Raw genomic sequence first — 6000 nt, forward strand, 5'->3', positions numbered from 1 at the left:
TTTGTGCATCCAACTATAAAAGCGCATAGCAACCTCTGCTTCCCTCTACGAAGGGCCTATCTTTTACTTTTATGCAAGAGTCATGGTGATCTTCACCTTTCCTTTTTACATTTTATCCTTTGTCAAGCACCTCGTGTTGGAAAGATTTTGATATATATATATACCTAATTGGATGTAAGGCATCATGAACTATTATTGTTGACATTACCCTTGAGGTAAAAGGTTGGGAGGCGAATCTATAGGCCCCTATCTTTCTCTGTGTCTGATTAAAACTTTGAACCCATAAATATCGCGTGAGTGTTAGCAATTGTGAAAGACTAAATGATAGTTGAGTATGTGGAGTTTGCTAAATCAAAGCTCTGACATAGACTCTTCCTGAAAATAAGATGAATTGTAATTGTTTGATGACTAATAGCACGGTTTGTTAGTTTTCAAGAAAGTTTATGATCTATACTTTAACATGTGAATAGCTTGTTACTTGATCATGAAAAGTTCTATGAGTTGAGCTACTGTTATGACATATGATGATGCTAGAAAAGGTGATTGAAATTATCATTGATCAAACTTGTGCACCTCCTAGCATTCACACTTCATAAATTATTTCTTTTATCATTTACCTACTCGAGGACGAGCAGGAATTAAGCTTGGGGATGCTGATACGTCTCCAACGTATCTATAAATTATGAAGTATTCATGCTATTATATTATCTGTTTTGGACATTAATGGGCTTACTAAGCACTTTTATATGGTTTTTGGGACTAACCTATTAACCCAGAGCCCAGTGCCAGTTCCTGTTTTTTCCCTTGTTTCAGTGTTTCGCATAAAAGGAATATCAAACGGAGTCCAAACGGAATGAAACCTTCGGGAAAGTTATTTTTGGAACGGAAGCAATTCACGGGACTTGGAGTGCACGTCAGGGAATCAACAAGGAGGGCACGAGGCAGGGGGCGCGCCCTCCACCCTCGTGGGCCCCTCGTGGCTCCCCTGGCGTATTTCTTCCTCCTATCTATACCAATATACCCTAAAACCATCGGGGAACAGAAGAGATCGGGAGTTCCGCCGCCGCAAGCCTCTGTAACCACCAAAAACCAATCGGGGCCCTGTTCCGGCACCCTGCCGGAGGGGGGATCCCTCACCGGTGGCCATCTTCATCATCCTGGCGCTCTCCATGACGAGGAGGGAGTAGTTCACCCTCGGGGCTGAGGGTATGTACTAGTAGCTATGTGTTTGATCTCTCTCTCTCTCTCGTGTTCTTGAGATGGCACGATCTTGATGTATCGCGAGCTTTGCTATTATAATTGGATGTTATGATGTTGCTCCCCCTCTACTCTCTTGTAATGGATTGAGTTTTCCCTTTGAAGTTATCTTGTCGGATTGAGTCTTTAAGGATTTGAGAACACTTGATGTATGTCTTGCCGTGCTTATCTGTGGTGACAATGGGATATCACGTGATCCACTTGATGTATGTTTTGGTGATCAACTTGCGGGTTCCGCCCATGAACCTATGCATAGGGGTTGGCACATGTTTTCGTCTTGACTCTCCGATAGAAACTTTGGGGCACTCTTTGAAGTACTTTGTGTTGGTTGAATAGATGAACCTCAGATTGTGTGATGCATATCGTATAATCATACCCACGGATACTTGAGGTGACATTGGAGTATCTAGGCGACATTAGGGTTTTGGTTGATTTGTGTCTTAAGGTGTTATTCTAGTACGAACTCTACGATAGATTGATCCGAAAGAACAACTTTGAGGTGGTTTCGTACCCTACCATAATCTCTTCGTTTGTTCTCCGCTATTAGTGACTTTGGAGTGACTCTTTGCTGCATGTTGAGGGATAGTTATATGATCCGATTATGTTATTATTGTTGAGAGAACTTGCACTAGTGAAAATATGAACCCTAGGCCTTGTTTCCTAGCATTACAATACCGTTTACGCTCACTTTTATCATTAGTTACCTTGCTGTTTTTATATTTTCAGATTACAAAAACCTATATCTACCATCCATATTGCACTTGTATCACCATCTCTTCGCCGAACTAGTGCACCTATACAATTTACCATTGTACTGGGTGTGTTGGGGACACAAGAGACTCTTTGTTATTTGGTTGCAGGGTTGTTTGAGAGAGACCATCTTCATCCTACGCCTCCCACGGATTGATAAACCTTAGGTCATGCATTTGAGGGAAATTTGCTACTGTCCTACAAACCTCTGCACTTGGAGGCCCAACAACGTCTACAAGAAGAAGGTTGTGTAGTAGACATCACCGAGCTGCGGCGTGGTGCCCACCAAGACCGGCATGAATTTCAGCCAGGAGTTGCCGCCCTTCTTCCTCGGTGATACATCTTTGAAGGACTCCAGTAGCACTTTTCTTGTAGAGCTCTCCGTTGTGAAGCTTGTAGGCCTTCGAATGCCGGACAATGTGGTGGGCCTCACTCTGATCCTCGGGGAGTTCTTTCCTATTCAGGTAGGCCAGGAATGGTTTGGTCCATGGGGCAATGACTGTCATAATTAGATGGGCCGACAGTGTTATTTCGGTGGCTGAGCCCCCGATGGTATCGGTGTGTTCGGTATCTGGGGTTGTGTTCGGATCTGGACTGGTGTTGCCGCCCTCCCCTTGCCACACCATGGATGGATTAAAAAGCCTTTACAGGAAAATGTTAGGTGGGACGGGGTCGCGCTTGGCGCCGATGCGAGCAAGGACGTCCTCCGCTTGATTACTTTCTTGGGCTACGTGATGAAACTCGAGCCCCTCGAACCGAGCCGACATTTTTAGGACGGCATCATGATAAGCTGCCATCTTTGGGTCTTTGGCATCAAAGTCTCCATTTATTTGAGATATTGCAAGGTTTGAGTCCCCGCATACTTCTAGGCGTTGTATGCCCATGGAGACAGCCATCCGAAGACCATGCAATAAGGCCTCGTATTCGGCTGCGTTATTGGAGTTTGTGTATAATATTTTATAGTACATACTGGACGACCTCTCTAGTGGGGGACGTTAAAACGACGCCGCTCCTAGACCTGCCAGCATTTTGGAACCATCAAAATACATGACCCAGTTGGAATATGTGTCGTATTCTTTAGGGAGCTCGGCCTCTGTCCATTCGGCGATGAAGTCTGCCAGTACTTGGGATTTAATGGCTCGACGCGGTTTGTATGTTATGTCAAATGGAAGGAGCTCAATGGCCCATTTGGCGATTCGGCCCGTAGCATCGTGGTTGTTTATGTCGGCGTTCTGGGAACGGGGGTCCCCAGACTTGCCTGCCTGCGGCCCACGGCGTGGCTCTGTGGGTAGGCCCGTACGGCCCATCTTCACCAACAAGGCATCCAAGACCCTCGCGAGGGGCCAAGCCTCGCGGGGTGGACGACACAAGACCTCCTCAGGAACGGCCTCGCCAGGTTGGCTCGTGAGGAGCGGAGAGATCAAGGCAGGGCAAACCTCACGAGGTTCCCATGACGTGAGCCATGACGATCGAGATCAGGCGGGCGCCAGCGCGCACAGTGTCCTTGTTTCCTCTTTGGTGCTATGGAGGCAAGCGCAGGCACGGAGTACCAAGGCATCAAGCAAAGGTTTCCTTATCAGTGCAATGAGACCAAGACCATGAGGACAGCAAGACGGAGGTCACCATGGAGCCCAAGGAAGCGTCACCACCAGAGCCTTTCGCAGGCGAAGACTGCTTTTGTCAGGATAAGATGTACTAGCTCTCCCCTTTCAAATTGGCCGTTGTTGGCTCCCTTCCCGCTCAATATTGGGAAGAGGACCAGGGCCTCTCTAAATAGGACTAGCCACCACAGTAGTAGGGGATGGGATCTTGAGCCAAACCTTAGCCACAGACAAGCACAAGAACACCTCAACCTCAGGAGGCTGTTCTTCCCCTTGTAATGTTCATCATCAGCCCAAGAGGCAATCCACCACCACCACACTTGAGTAGGGTATTACACCACAACGGTGGCCCGAACCAGTATAAATCTTGTGTCTTTTGTGTTGTGAGTTCGTCGAGTTCGTCCACGAGATCTTAGCAAACATAGGGCGTGGATCGGTAGGAGGGAAAGAACTTCACGCGAACCCCAGAGTTCGAACCTTAAGGGTTTTGCGGAACCCGTGATCCGACATTTGGCGCGCCAGGTAGGGGTGCGCCAGAGCTCTCCGTCCGCCGGCCGATTTGCTTGTTGGGCCTTCGACGACTCCACGACTTCGATGTCCAGCGACCAGAGGACCGGCGCCGACTGTTGTGCATCTTGGCCGGCTCGGGCGCCACCGCCTGTCCAAGAAGAGCCCAACCCCACGCCCTAGGCAGCTCGCGCACCACCAGGCACTACAGGGCGCGGGCGGCGCGGCCACGCGCCGTCCGCCCTTACTCCACGACAGGCACGAGCGGCCGCAAGGGCCTCGAGCCACGCCGCGGCCACGGCGCCGCACACCCGACGGGAGCAAGCAAACATGAGGGCCGCGCTCGCGGTGGCACGGGAGCTGCTGTGGTGCCGATTGATGGAGAGCGGCAGAGACGCGCTGCTGGAGCGTGTCGCCGAGCTACTGGACGCCGCGGTCATCGGGGCGCCACCCTTCTGCTCCATGCTCCCGACCCCGGCCGCGGTCGGGTCGTACGGTGGGCCACATCGTACCCGCGCCCCCCCCCCGGGCGCACCAGGAGGCTTCACCGACACAGGCGCAACCAGTGGCGCAGGGCGTACGATCGCACCCGCACCACCCCCGACCAGCGTGGGGACGAGCGCCATTCACGGCCCCGGCGGCGTGCCACCCTATCATCCCCAGGGCAGCACGTTGGGCCGGGCAACCTGGAGCGTGGGGCATTTCGGCAAGGTTTTCGGGGTGGCAACCCCGGAAGCCTACGTGCCCCGCATGATGGACCGGTACTTCACGCCGGAGGACGACCCCGGTTCGTTCTTCGAGCCAGGCTGGGAGGAGGAGGCGCTAGAAGCTAAGGATGCCCAGGAACCGCCTAGCGGCCACGTCATCCACACCAACAGCAATAGCTAGAGGGTACCACTAATCCCTCAGGAGCAAGCTTACGCTAACCATGAGTCGCAGGGGAATCAGGTCACCACAGCGGCTGGCGGCCCCAGCTCGACGGCCTCCCTCCCGCAAGGGGGAGTGCCCTGGGGGCTGCTGGACAGGGGTCGGGAGCCAGATCCCTCTCCGCATCGCGCGGAGCAAGGCTTCCCCCGGAGGTAGGCCCTCTCTGCTGGGGAGGTGCTGAAAAGCCTGCCCCCGGCAGAGGACCCGTGGTCGCCGAGGGCACCGCTGGCGTCCCCTTTGCCCCCTTGGTGTCGTCCTGGTATCCGGTCGCCCCAATGGTGGTCGAGGATGGCGCAAGGCAGGGTCCTCGTCTGGCGATAAGAAGTAAGGCTCACGCCTGTGAAGATCGCCACCCGTGACACTCTCACGTAATAACGAGTGGGGTTGTACACGCCCCGGAGTCTCCGGAGAGCCGCCCTCGGGCCTCGGGGGCTCCCTCCCACGTCCTAGTGGCAGCACTTAGCTCCGCGCTGGTGAGAAGACTTGAAGACAAGAAGACTTGAAGACAAGAAGACTAGACTAGGTGCCAGACGCGGCCATTTGCTTTGAATCCCTTTTCTGTAGCCTTGCCTTTTGGATTTGGATTTAAGCTGAAGTTGAATTTTCATCAATGCGCGCTGGGGGTGCCTTTTCTCGTTCGAAGCGATTTCTTGCTATCCGGTTCTCGCCTTATTTTGGGACACACGCCCCTCGCCTTCCACTCACGAGCCCCTCGTGAGCTGGACTGGGTGAGGCACACGTGTGCCGCGTGCCCGCTAACGCCACAGCTGGTGCCCGCCTCTCACGAGGCCCCCTCGTGTGGATCGACAGGCTCCTTAGGAGTCCCAAAAGCTCACGACCTCATGATTTGGATCCGGCTAAGGTAAGCCACGAAGGAAACTTGCCACCAGATTTACGGTTTCGCGAAGGCGCACACTCAGTTTGACATAAGAGAGTAAAGGCAGCGGATTGTTTACAA

This window comes from Aegilops tauschii, chromosome 7 (assembly GCF_002575655.3).
Source record: "Aegilops tauschii subsp. strangulata cultivar AL8/78 chromosome 7, Aet v6.0, whole genome shotgun sequence".
NCBI lineage: Eukaryota > Viridiplantae > Streptophyta > Magnoliopsida > Poales > Poaceae > Aegilops > Aegilops tauschii.